The sequence below is a fragment of the Abrus precatorius genome, unplaced genomic scaffold (genome assembly GCF_003935025.1).
Source record: "Abrus precatorius isolate BTA unplaced genomic scaffold, Abrus_2018 Scaffold9, whole genome shotgun sequence".
Taxonomy (NCBI): domain Eukaryota; kingdom Viridiplantae; phylum Streptophyta; class Magnoliopsida; order Fabales; family Fabaceae; genus Abrus; species Abrus precatorius.
Genome location: NW_020874439.1, coordinates 11,202,259 through 11,217,135, shown reverse-complemented (window position 1 = coordinate 11,217,135; position 14,877 = coordinate 11,202,259). Strand labels below are relative to the sequence as shown.

Here is a 14,877-nt window from a genome sequence, read left to right as displayed (position 1 = left end):
ATATTTTTCAATATTAGCAAAAGAAACTTCTTCTTTTAAAAAATTGATTTGATTAATTTTGTTCTGGATAGAATTAATATTTTTTGTAAAAGGCTTATTAGAAAATTTGAAGGTTACTTGTTTTCCTAAATAACGAGTGGATATGCCATCTTTCGAAATTTGCAAAGGGAAAAGAGCCTTTATGAACGGTGTTCCCAAAATAACTTCATTTTTTAAATTTTTAACAAGAAGAAAATTTGTTTCAACCTTAAGCCCTTGATTTTCAATCACGGCTTTAGAAAGTTTGTAATTAATTTTCAGCTTTGAACCACTAGCAGTGCTGAGTTTTTCAGAGGTTTTTTCAAAATATTTTGTAGGAATTAGACCTTCTAAGATACAATTTGAATCAGCACCTGTATCAAAAAGGGCCAAAGTATCAAGAACAAAATCATCAATAACGATTCTGATATTAATATAAAATTTTTGTATTTTGACCTTGTTGATCAAGCACATAAAAGTTTCTTCTGGATAATCAGAATCATCTTTCACTGAATCATTTTTTTCAGGAAATTCAACTTTCTCATTGTCAGAATCATCATCTAATTGAGAAAGGATAATTTGATGAATTTGTTGTTGCTCTTTGATTTCTCTGATCTCTTTCTTGAGATTATTTATCTCAATCTGGAGATCTTGAATGGTGGTTGGTTTAATACTAGAATTCTTTTCTAATCTTTTGAAAATGTTTGTAATATCAAATTTGTTTGAAGTGAAATATTCTTTAGGTTTAGTTTTGTTTTCTAAAACCTCTTTGAACTTGTTTAAAAAATCTTTTCTTTCTTGAAGATCCGAAATAGAGCTTATAGCTTCAAAAAGAAGGTCTTGTTCTTTTGTCAAAACATTGATTTCTGGAGTTTCATCACTGTCAGAAGAAGAGGCTTGGTCATCATTTTGAATTTGGTTGACCTCTTCTTCGGATTCTTTTATAGAATCCTCATCAGAAGTATCAGCCAGGAGATTGTTGATTTGGTCTTCTAAGGAAGGCTCTAAATTGAGACTACTAATCTTTTTCTTTAACCTGCAATATTTACTAATATGGCCAGGTTTACCACAATTGTAACAAGTTATGCCTGTTCTGGGTTTTTTGGGAATATTGGTGGGGATGACATTATCCCCTTGTTTCTTAGGACTGGGTTTTCTATTGTACCGGCGCTTATAGGGCTTTTTGTACGGTTCTACAGCCTCTTTCTTAGGGACATGTTTCTTCTTTTTGGGAGAGCAGGATGGAAGACCAAACTGTTCGCAGAATGAACCTAATTCTTTCTTGCTCAAAGCCTTTTCTTTGGCAAGCTCTTTTTGGAGTTTATCTTTCTGGCAGGCTTTAATACCGCTATGGATGATAATAGCAGTAAGCTGACCATAATCATAATTATCATAATTAATTTCTCCAGTGGGAGAACGACTTCGGAGTTTACTTCTAATAAGATCTCCGAAGGCTTTAGGAAGACCATCAAGATATTTTTCTTTCCAATAAGCCTGGTTGCAATCTTCCCTAGTAAGGACCCTAGACATGAAGGTATCTTTATACCATTTGAAATGTTCTAGGGAATCACATTTGAGTTTTGAAAGTAACTCACCGGATCTCTCTCTCCAAAGAGAAGGATCACCAAGGAAATGTTGAGATATTGTGTATAATAACGTATACACAGCATCGGGGAGACGCTCATTATCACTGACAATGGTTTTCCCTTTATCATCAATTTTGACTGCAGAGAGAATGTTATCTCTGTCGGCTTCAGTGAGATAATTATCCCACCAGCCTTTGAGTTGGCCCGTAAAGCCAGCGACTAGAATATAGACAATGGTATCTTCAGGCATATTTTGATTAGTAAAATATCCCATAGCAACAACTGACATATTTTGAAGTTTGGCAATGATATTATATTCAGATAATCCATCGATATTCCAAATATAAATATCATTAGAATTAAAACTTTGAATAAAATCTTGTTTTTCTTCTAAAACAAGATCAGGAGCAGTAGCCCTATTATAATAAAGCTTGGAAGAATTTTTCCAATTATTGATAGGATTAATAGCTAAGACAGAGTCTGTTTCAGAACAATGTTCTGAATCAGTCTTAGAGATAGCATTGATAGTTTTGGCAAGAGACCTAGTTCTGGGTTTAGCACTAGATTCTTCAGAAGGTTGAGGAGTGTCTGGGATGGTAGTGAGGAGACTAGTAATTTTACTAAGCAACTCATTTTGATTTTCCTCATTTATTTTGGTTTTCTCTTTTTGCCTAAGTTCTAAGATTTTCTGCTTAGCTTTGGCGCTGATCTTAAAAGGTTTAAAAAGAGGTTTTTCTAGTTGTGGTTGAGAGGATGAAGAAGCAGTTTCTTCAATTTTCGTTTTGACAGGATTAACAGAGATTTTCTCTCCTAAAACCTGAAGGTATTTATTGGTATAATTGGCCTGTTCCATAAGGCCTTGGATGTCATGAGGAGTGATAGACTCATCAGCACTCTTAGACTTGAAAGGAGTGGCAGTAACAGGGTTACCGCCTTTGTCTTTTAAATTAGGCAATTGGTATTGAGATGTGGGCGGTAAATCACTTTGGACTATTTGTCCATCTTTGATTTGCCAGGTTATAACATTAGCAGAGGAGGTGCTAATAACATCTTCTTGCCAGGGATAATTAATATTATTTCGAATGGTATAAGCATGATACCAATCAAAGAATGGAATATTTTGTTTGACCTTTTCGAGAAATTGATAGAATTTCTCTTGGATAGCAGACCTGTCTTTTCCCCTATAATTTTGAAAGAACCACTCTCTTTGAGGTTTCCATTCCTCAGAGTAAAAATCTTTCCTAAGGGTTTCCTTATCTATAATGAATTTATGAGATAACATCATAAGACTCATTAAGGGAAGAGTAAGTTGGAGATTGGATACTCTGATTTTCGTCTTCTTTTTCAGAAGTCTGATAAACATTTCTAGGAATCCTAGAAGAAGTGTCTAAACCTTGAAGATTTAGAGAGGGGTCATGATTAACAGACCTAGGAATATCAGGTCTAACATAAGATCTAGAAGAAAAAGATCTCCTAGCAGAGACAAAATCAGATCGATTACTATAAGCATCGATCCTAGAGGAGAAAGAGTTTCTCCTATCAAAGGTTATTTCAACCTTTCCAGAATTGTCCTGTGAGATATCCTGTATTTGAGGAGCAGGACGAGGAACACTAGGTGAGGCTTTATCCATCACCCATTTTTCTGGGAGAGTAACCTCATCCCATTTAATAATTCTAGGTAGAGAAACATTAGCCTTTGTCATATCAGTGATAAACAAAGTAGTTTCTCCCTTTTGAGGCTTGAGAAGGACTCTAGAGGCACAAGAATTCATGACCTTATACTGAATCCTATAGATTAATGCGGCGGGAATAGATCCCTCTTTCATGTCTAACCCATGAAAGCAAATATTAAGAAATAAGGAGTCTAGGATGTGTTCATCCATAAGACTCACAGTTTTGTTGGGAAAACAGTTAAAATAAATCGGTCCTTGACCGAGACTGGTTTCAACTGTTCCTATGAGAGAATCATCAAATTTATTATGACGAGTATCTCTTAGACAAATTAAGACAGCAGCATCTATGCCTATGTCTATCAAAGGTTTAATTGCTACCTGAACACATCCTATGTGAAGGTATTTGTACTTTCTTTTATGGTCATTGAGGGAGGATTTGGACAGGAGATGAAATTCTTCTCCTATGCCTTTCCCTAAAGGGATATTATTTTCAACAGTCTTGATAATATAATCAGAACTGTTTTTCTTGGGTTGGTCTTCAGGAACATATAATGTATCCTGAGGAATGACTGGAATAGTCCAGTCATCCATACTTTGATTGATCTCTTCAAAACGAACTTCTTCGTCGAAGAGGTTGTGTTTGGGTGTAATTTCAGGAGAATGATTCTCCTGGTCATTAAAGAGATTGGTTTTAGTAGGAGAGGAGGAGGAGGAACTGGAGCCAGAACGAAAAGAAATACGAGAAAAAGAGCGTAAGAGTCTAGACATGATATAAAAACATCTGGCTCATTACCCTCATTTGGTTCCGTAACAATACATCTGTTAATTATTTATAACTTATTCAACTGGATCTGGTTATTTTTGGACTCTTTTTTTTTTTTTTTTTTTTTTTTTTTTTTTTTTAATTTGATTTGTTTACAAAATTCTGAAAATTCTTTTACTATAGCCACCAGCTTCTTATGTTCTTTTTGTTTCTTTTGAATACAGCATCGTCAAATTAGCCTTACTGCCCTTTCAACCATACGGGACTTACTGCTACAGCCCTATTCAAAAGAACGAAGAACTGCTGTACTTCCAGTAAAGGATTTTCAGATATGCAGGACTGTACAAAAGCAATATTTCAGTACCATTAGTTCGTGGCGTTGTTACAGACAGGGACGATCATTACTGATCTCACCCGAAGGGCCTGTCAGCTGTCCAGCCTATAAACCATGGTTACAGAAATTTCATAAAGGAATTTAAAGTCCAGATCCAGAAGAACATAGTTACAGACAATTAACAGTTATATTCCTACTTCCCCATCAGGCTCTGATACCAGATAACCCGAAGTGGATCAAGGAAAACAAAAAGATGTAGAATAAAAGACTGAAAGGAAAGTAGGCAGTAGCAGGACTACTAAATGATATGCAGAAATTAAAAGTGCAGTATGTGAAACAGTTAATTCATAAAGAAACTAGAACGGTGGTATAACCAACACAGATCTAGTAAAGAGAGAAGAGAAGAAAGCCGGAGCGACGGTAGTCCGAACAGGACCGGCTAAGAGGGAGAAGAGAGGAAAATAATTTGAAACAGCAAATTTTATTGAAAGATCTCAAAGAAGAAGAAGGCTTACAAGAAGTTTTTCTCTCAGAGCTTCTCTCTCTTAAATCTCTCTTATCTTGCTAAATGAAAGGGTACCTCACAATATAGACGAGGCCTCCTTATATAGAAATTTTTAAAGTACTATTTCTACAGTTCCGGTTGGTGACTGGAACTATTCACTATAGTACCGGTTACTAAAGATCTTGGATATCAATACCGAAACAATCATCTTCATTCTGATTATCTTCAATATTGGCATCTTGGTTAGAAGTTTCTCCTTCTTCTTGGCTTTGCAATAACAGGAGAACATCTTGAAGATTTTTCTTCATTTTTTCTTTGGTGTCGCATCCTGATAAGAATGCTGCAATTTTGGATTTCTGATTAAGGAATTGAAATGTTGCTGGGTCAGCAAGATTTAATAATTTGGGATTTTTCCCAAAATATTCAGCAACTCCTTCTGGTCCGGCATGATCTGCATTGAATTGATTCCACCACTTTACAAAGGAATACCTATGCAATAGAGGGAGAGTGTCTTCATTCTCTGTCTTGCCATATCTGTATTGCCATGAGAATACCCATGCCAGGGCAAAGTCAGAGAAGTATTTAAGATCTGCTGGAATTCTTGATTCTCGCAGATATCTGCCTTTGTAGATCTTGTATCCTTCCTTGACAGGGGTGGGAAGGATTTCTTCTATTGGCCCAAAATAATCCCACCATTGGAGGAACCAATTTGGAAAGTCATAATTTCTGATTCTTTTTAAAATATATTAACCAAGAATGTCGGTTAAGTTTATTCTGGAACCAGAAAGTTCTTGTCCAAGCGTCAATGTAATCCCAATAATTGTATCCTGCTGGATCAAATGGTTGGGAAAACTTTTTATAAGAATTTAAATTTTTTCCAAAAGCCTTTGGAGTTAAGACTTTCAGGATCTGGATTGTCGAATGGGTTGTGACTGATGGGTCTTTGTGGTCTTTGTAGTGTTTGATGGAAACAGAATCTGAATCTACTAAGATAAACTCATAAAACTGTCTAGTTTTATTAGCCTGATATGGCCTGAAATGAAACCCTGGTGGGAAAACTTTGGTAATTGCCTTGTATGGGTTTTTGTCCCAAAATTCAGGTTCCATTTGTATAACTGAGGAGAATTTTCCTTTGGCTATATAATGGCTTGGACTTGAAGTTTTTTGTTTTCCTTTTTGAAGGTCAAGGGTCCCTTCTGGTCTATTGGTTATTGTTTTCTGGGTTTGGTTGAAGGACTGTATTATAGTGTTTAGGCTGGCTAAATCTAATTCCATTTCTTCTTCAGAGGCAATGTCTGCCCAAGATTTATTTGGTAGGCTATTCAAGCTTCCTTGTTGGACAGCTAAAAGCGTACTAATTGGGAGAGCATAGTCTGCTTTGGTTTGTTTGGTGGTTTTTACAACAGAATCAGTCTTTTTAGAGGATTCTTTTGGAGTTCCAGATTGCTGAGTTGATGACTCAACAATTTGGATTGCCTTTTGAGTCGATGACTCAATGGGGGTAGATGACCCAGAAGAAGAGGTATTTGGGTCTGCCGAAGCAGATTGTGATTTTGATTTGTTTAAAGTCAGAGCTAATCTGACTTTGCCGCCTTTAGTGGTTCCTCCCCTAGAAGGGGTAACTGCCTTTCTAGGCATCTTACTTATCCTGTAAATATTCACGGGTAAGATAATCAGGAAGGGAGTTTGAAGTGCCTTTGAGATATTCTATATCAAAATCAAAAACACTTAAATTGCTTGCCATCTCGCAAAGATTTGTTTTGAGGCAGATTTTTAACATCCTTTTGTAAATTTCTTTGGCAGACTTGCAGTCTACCCTAATTAAAAATTTTTGATTTAATAAATCAGATTGAAATTTTGAGACGATATCTTGGGAATATTGGTGGGGATGACATTATCCCCTTGTTTCTTAGGACTGGGTTTTCTATTGTACCGGCGCTTATAGGGCTTTTTGTACGGTTCTACAGCCTCTTTCTTAGGGGCATGTTTCTTCTTTTGGGAGAGCAGGATGGAAGACCAAACTGTTCGCAGAATGAACCTAATTCTTTCTTGCTCAAAGCCTTTTCTTTGGCAAGCTCTTTTTGGAGTTTATCTTTCTGGCAGGCTTTAATACCGCTATGGATAATAGCAGTAAGCTGACCATAATCATAATTATCATAATTAATTTCTCCAGTGGGAGAACGACTTCGGAGTTTACTTCTAATAAGATCTCCGAAGGCTTTAGGAAGACCATCAAGATATTTTTCTTTCCAATAAGCTTGGTTGCAATCTTCCCTAGTAAGGACCCTAGACATGAAGGTATCTTTATACCATTTGAAATGTTCTAGGGAATCACATTTGAGTTTTGAAAGTAACTCACCGGATCTCTCTCTCCAAAGAGAAGGATCACCAAGGAAATGTTGAGATATTGTGTATAATAACGTATACACAGCATCGGGGAGTCGCTCATTATCACTGACAATGGTTTTCCCTTTATCATCAATTTTGACTGCAGAGAGAATGTTATCTCTGTCGGCTTCAGTGAGATAATTATCCCACCAGCCTTTGAGTTGGCCCGTAAAGCCAGCGACTAGAATATAGACAATGGTATCTTCAGGCATATTTTGATTAGTAAAATATCCCATAGCAACAACCGACATATTTTGAAGTTTGGCAATGATATTATATTCAGATAATCCATCGATATTCCAAATATAAATATCATTAGAATTAAAACTTTGAATAAAATCTTGTTTTTCTTCTAAAACAAGATCAGGAGCAGTAGCCCTATTATAATAAAGCTTGGAAGAATTTTTCCAATTATTGATAGGATTAATAGCTAAGACAGAGTCTGTTTCAGAACAATGTTCTGAATCAGTCTTAGAGATAGCATTGATAGTTTTGGCAAGAGACCTAGTTCTGGGTTTAGCACTAGATTCTTCAGAAGGTTGAGGAGTGTCTGGGATGGTAGTGAGGAGACTAGTAATTTTACTAAGCAACTCATTTTGATTTTCCTCATTTATTTTGGTTTTCTCTTTTTGCCTAAGTTCTAAGATTTTCTGCTTAGCTTTGGCGCTGATCTTAAAAGGTTTAAAAAGAGGTTTTTCTAGTTGTGGTTGAGAGGATGAAGAAGCAGTTTCTTCAATTTTCGTTTTGACAGGATTAACAGAGATTTTCTCTCCTAAAACCTGAAGGTATTTATTGGTATAATTGGCCTGTTCCATAAGGCCTTGGATGTCATGAGGAGTGATAGACTCATCAGCACTCTTAGACTTGAAAGGAGTGGCAGTAACAGGGTTACCGCCTTTGTCTTTTAAATTAGGCAATTGGTATTGAGATGTGGGCGGTAAATCACTTTGGACTATTTGTCTATCTTTGATTTGCCAGGTTATAACATTAGCAGAGGAGGTGCTAATAACATCTTCTTGCCAGGGATAATTAATATTATTTCGAATGGTATAAGCATGATACCAATCAAAGAATGGAATATTTTGTTTGACCTTTTCGAGAAATTGATAGAATTTCTCTTGGATAGCAGACCTGTCTTTTCCCCTATAATTTTGAAAGAACCACTCTCTTTGAGGTTTCCATTCCTCAGAGTAAAAATCTTTCCTAAGGGTTTCCTTATCTATAATGAATTTATGAGATAACATCATAAGACTCATTAAGGGAAGAGTAAGTTGGAGATTGGATACTCTGATTTTCGTCTTCTTTTTCAGAAGTCTGATAAACATTTCTAGGAATCCTAGAAGAAGTGTCTAAACCTTGAAGATTTAGAGAGGGGTCATGATTAACAGACCTAGGAATATCAGGTCTAACATAAGATCTAGAAGAAAAAGATCTCCTAGCAGAGACAAAATCAGATCGATTACTATAAGCATCGATCCTAGAGGAGAAAGAGTTTCTCCTATCAAAGGTTATTTCAACCTTTCCAGAATTGTCCTGTGAGATATCCTGTATTTGAGGAGCAGGACGAGGAACACTAGGTGAGGCTTTATCCATCACCCATTTTTCTGGGAGAGTAACCTCATCCCATTTAATAATTCTAGGTAGAGAAACATTAGCCTTTGTCATATCAGTGATAAACAAAGTAGTTTCTCCCTTTTGAGGCTTGAGAAGGACTCTAGAGGCACAAGAATTCATGACCTTATACTGAATCCTATAGATTAATGCGGCGGGAATAGATCCCTCTTTCATGTCTAACCCATGAAAGCAAATATTAAGAAATAAGGAGTCTAGGATGTGTTCATCCATAAGACTCACAGTTTTGTTGGGAAAACAGTTAAAATAAATCGGTCCTTGACCGAGACTGGTTTCAACTGTTCCTATGAGAGAATCATCAAATTTATTATGACGAGTATCTCTTAGACAAATTAAGACAGCAGCATCTATGCCTATGTCTATCAAAGGTTTAATTGCTACCTGAACACATCCTATGTGAAGGTATTTGTACTTTCTTTTATGGTCATTGAGGGAGGATTTGGACAGGAGATGAAATTCTTCTCCTATGCCTTTCCCTAAAGGGATATTATTTTCAACAGTCTTGATAATATAATCAGAACTGTTTTTCTTGGGTTGGTCTTCAGGAACATATAATGTATCCTGAGGAATGACTGGAATAGTCCAGTCATCCATACTTTGATTGATCTCTTCAAAACGAACTTCTTCGTCGAAGAGGTTGTGTTTGGGTGTAATTTCAGGAGAATGATTCTCCTGGTCATTAAAGAGATTGGTTTTAGTAGGAGAGGAGGAGGAGGAACTGGAGCCAGAACGAAAAGAAATACGAGAAAAAGAGCGTAAGAGTCTAGACATGATATAAAAACATCTGGCTCATTACCCTCATTTGGTTCCGTAACAATACATCTGTTAATTATTTATAACTTATTCAACTGGATCTGGTTATTTTTGGACTCTTTTTTTTTTTTTTTTTTTTTTTTTTTTTTTTTTAATTTGATTTGTTTACAAAATTCTGAAAATTCTTTTACTATAGCCACCAGCTTCTTATGTTCTTTTTGTTTCTTTTGAATACAGCATCGTCAAATTAGCCTTACTGCCCTTTCAACCATACGGGACTTACTGCTACAGCCCTATTCAAAAGAACGAAGAACTGCTGTACTTCCAGTAAAGGATTTTCAGATATGCAGGACTGTACAAAAGCAATATTTCAGTACCATTAGTTCGTGGCGTTGTTACAGACAGGGACGATCATTACTGATCTCACCCGAAGGGCCTGTCAGCTGTCCAGCCTATAAACCATGGTTACAGAAATTTCATAAAGGAATTTAAAGTCCAGATCCAGAAGAACATAGTTACAGACAATTAACAGTTATATTCCTACTTCCCCATCAGGCTCTGATACCAGATAACCCGAAGTGGATCAAGGAAAACAAAAATATGTAGAATAAAAGACTGAAAGGAAAGTAGGCAGTAGCAGGACTACTAAATGATATGCAGAAATTAAAAGTGCAGTATGTAAAACAGTTAATTCATAAAGAAACTAGAACGGTGGTATAACCAACACAGATCTAGTAAAGAGAGAAGAGAAGAAAGCCGGAGCGACGGTAGTCCGAACAGGACCGGCTAAGAGGGAGAAGAGAGGAAAATAATTTGAAACAGCAAATTTTATTGAAAGATCTCAAAGAAGAAGAAGGCTTACAAGAAGTTTTTCTCTCAGAGCTTCTCTCTCTTAAATCTCTCTTATCTTGCTAAATGAAAGGGTACCTCACAATATAGACGAGGCCTCCTTATATAGAAATTTTTAAAGTACTATATATATATATATATATATATATATATGCATTAGGACTTCAGTTGCGCCAACTTTTCTTCCACTTGATTGAAGGTAATTAAACTCATTAGGACAGTAATGCAACTGCAAACAACAAAATCCATGTTATAATTTTTTAAAGTCATGCTTGGTGATTGGTTAATTTAATTTTATAAAATTCAGTTATTAATTATTTTTACTTTTTAAAATTATTAAATTCTAAATTAAATTAAAGTTTATTATAATTATAAGGTTTAGGGTTTAAGATTCTGTAAAGAGCTTTCTCCTTCAAACAAACAAACTTAAGACAATTTAAGACACAACGGATATTTAGCAAAATTTTATTTTTTACATTCCTCTAATGTGAACCAATGCTCACGAAAATCATATTAAAACTTTCATTGAATACGTAAAATCCCACTCATCTATATATAAAGCAAGGTTTCTGTACACGTCTATGTGTCAGATTGATTCTTACAGGTGCTGAAATGCTTTTCATTTTGTTTTTTTTTTTTACTCTTCTTAATCCATACACTTTCAATTTTTTTTAATTAATATGTTTTTATTTCTTTCGTAATTTTACTTTTAAAAAAATTGTTTTAAAAAGAAAACTATATTAAAAAAAGAGAAACAAGCATATTCTTACTTTCAAAATAAATGACACACGTTTCATGTATTTGTACACACGATATTCTATTTTATAATAAATATATATAGTTTAATAATTAAAAGATAAAATTTATTTTTATAAATAATTATATATATAATAAACATTTTAAGCAATAATTTTTTAATATTATTTTAACTTAAGTTTATAACTATAAATAATATTCATCACAATAATAAAGATTTAATAAATTTAAATAATTTTAAATAATATTTTTATTATCACAACAAGAAAAGAATGGAATAGCCATTCAATTTAGCTTAGTGAAATAAACTATCTACCACCAATTTAGCAATTGATCTGAAAAGCTGACCAAAATTTTAAAAAATAAAATAAAATTTATAACTAAATTAGTTTCCAAATATTTAGTCCTTACTTTTAAAATAGCCATCAACATGATTGATTTAAAATAGGAAAATAACAGAATGGTAGAATATGTTTTCTTAAACACTTTTGAATTATAAAACTTGGTTAAATTTAAAACAAAAAAGATTATATAATTGAAAAAATAAATTGTTTCATAATAATTGAGAATGGAAATAAATAAAAGTATGCAGCAATTTGTGTTGCTTCATCCAGTAATAATAGGACTATTCAATTTAAATATACAAACTTTAAATTTTATTATCCAAGTATTATTATATAAGCTTTTTGAGATTTTGCTTCTCCAATTATTCTTGCAATTATAAATATTTTTTTACACACTTTCAGGTATTTTTTTAATGCCTCCAATTTTCTATACATTAAGAATAAATATGTGAAATTGGATTTAAAAAGGACTTTATTTGTGAATAATATAATATTCACATATTACAATCTCTTATCTCTTGCATGGACAACTATCCCGTTAAATAGTGCTATGCTACAATCTCTTGTCTTTTGTATGAATGAAGAATGTCATGTTAAATAATCTTTTATCTTTTGTATGAACAAAATATCATGATAGTTTATATTAAACACATTTCAGTATCCAATTTGGATAGAACAATTTTTTGTTTTTTAAGTTTTCTTTATGAGAACAAGTTTTTGTTGTGCCAAAATCGTTTTTCTTTACTTTTATTATATTAAAAAATAAAATAATAATAATAATAATAAATAAATAAACATCACAACATTTGTTATTTTAAAAAATAATAAATTATTAATATCTTGAGAAAAATTTAACAAAGTCATTAAATTTTATTTTTATATAATAAAATATTTACAAATAAAAACTTATTATCTTAATTTGAAGATGATAAATGATTTTAAATAAATTAAAATATAAAAACTATGTATATTGTTTGAAAATATACAATTATTACGTTTCAAATTCTAGTCTCCTTATTTATGATATCATTATTTGTCATTTTATATTTATAAGCTAACTTAACAACTATTTTTATCAAATACTTTCAATATAATTAGTTCCATTTCATTATTTGTGATTATTTTGAAGGTATATATAGTTAATTTATATAATCACAATTCCTTTTTTTTATCATTGTGGCTTGTGTAATTTGAATCTTTATCCTATATTTTATTTTATCAGTTATAACATGAAATCTTTAACTAATATATATATAATTTTTTATATTAAAATATTTTTAATAATAATCATAAATCTTATACGATTCTTAAAAAATAGGCCTTTTGATTCACTATTAGAATCTCGATTTACCTACCATGATTTTGAAATAGAATAGTAAATTATTGATAAATTGCCAATTTATTCTATGAAGTTTTAACCCATTGTTATTAGAAATTATTATATTATTCTCTCAACTTGTTAAGATTTTATTGATTTTATTATAAGCAGTGTTGAACAACTTGGTAAAAATAAGTAAATCATAAAAGAAACTTGCAGAAAAAAGCAAAGAATAGTCAAAATCAGTGAAAAGAAAAAAAAAGGAACACAAATGGAAGGGAGCATCCCGTGCTGACCTCAACACAACTTGTGTTCCTGTCAAGGGCGTGTTGATGAGATCGAGCATGCTCCATTATATTATTTTTGAATGCAACAAAAAAGTGACTCTAACATAAGTCTTTAGATTATAATACAAGATTCTGTAACAAATGCAAGTATTTTAGTGACATGGGACAACATTTCTGCAAACTGCTGACTAGAAATCAGAAACAAGAATGACAAATCTTGAAGAAGCCACAAATTATGCTATCATATACTCCTCAAAACTGTCATTTATGACTTGGGCAGGCTAACAACAAGAATAATAAAATTGACAAATTGTCTGTTGTCTTTAAAATTTAACAAATAAGTAATAGTACTACTTATCTGTTGTCTCAATAAAAAATAAAATAAAAGCATGTCTCACATATGACTATACTGTTTGAGCCATTTTTCTGATCAATCCCCAACCAATTATTTTGCAATTAAATCTCTGAGAAAGAGAGACAGTGTTGCTAATTACTAACTCAACTTTGATCTTAATACCAAGAATCCAATCTACAACTTATTTTCAAGTACTAAGATCACATTGCAAGTGCTTAGTAGTTTCTAGCTATGTTAAGGTTTTCATTTAAGAACTTGATTTTAAGACATTAGAGTGGGGTATGTTATTTTCCTTAAACGTGACAAAATGTTTGCTGAGTTACAAAGTGTTCCACTACTCCACTATTGGCTCTTTTCACTTTCTTGGGGCACACAAGCTCCAATGGCGTGTGAAGAATTGTGTAAAAACATAGAAAGAAATCAACATCCAATAAAGAAAAAAGAAAAGAGACAACTTTACTAAATACCAAGCATGAATGAAGATGAAACAAACCATATTGATCTTCTTCAATTTTCAACAAGATCCATCAAACTCCAACTCACAATGAACAAAGCAAAAACACCAAAAGATATCCTAGAGAAAAAAAGAACCTTTTTTTTTTTTTTTGTTTATAAATAAGGAAAACTCACCAAATACCAAATAGAGGCTACCGAAGCAATTCTTCTCCAACCCTCTCACACTTGCATCCACAACAAGTTCTCCACTTTGGCTCAGAGAAAATGAATCAGGGCAGTTCAAGGGGTGGAGCCTAATGCCACAAAAATAATACACATCACATGTCTCATTAGGCCTTGTCAGTTAAAAGCCTCTCACATTCAAAGCCTTTCCCAACTCATTCACCCAGGTTTCTGATTCATCGGGCAGCATAGGCAGCATGTCATATGATGATGTGGCATGGCTATGGCTATGGCTATGGCTATGGTCTGCCATACCAAGTGCAGTAGAAGAGTATGCAGAATACAACAATGCTGCAAGCACAGGACAGTACCTACTGTGGTGCAGTTCTTTGTCACCATCATCTTTGGTGACACCACATGCATTTTTATCCTATTAAAGAACCCATCCGAGAGAGTAAGAGGGCACCCTGCAACATCAGATTGTTGTGAGAATGCTGGGATTGTTGTTGTTGATGGCTTAAATGGGCTTAAGGGTGGTTGCTGCTGGATCAGGAAGGCCTATAAAGGAAGGGAAGTAGAGAATGCAGCAGAAGAAAAGGAATCCCTTCACAAGCCTTCACAAGTTTCACAAGTTTGACATCTGGATTTCTCATGATTTTGAGCCACAAGCCAGCTATCATTCTAGAGGAAATATTCCA

At 33.6% G+C, this 14,877-nt stretch overlaps 1 pseudogene; it reads right to left on the bottom strand.

The window, feature by feature from the left end:
• Positions 1-385: 385 nt before the first annotated feature.
• LOC113850795 lies at positions 386-14,859 on the bottom strand (annotated as a pseudogene).
• Between the last annotated feature and the right edge of the window lie 18 nt (positions 14,860-14,877).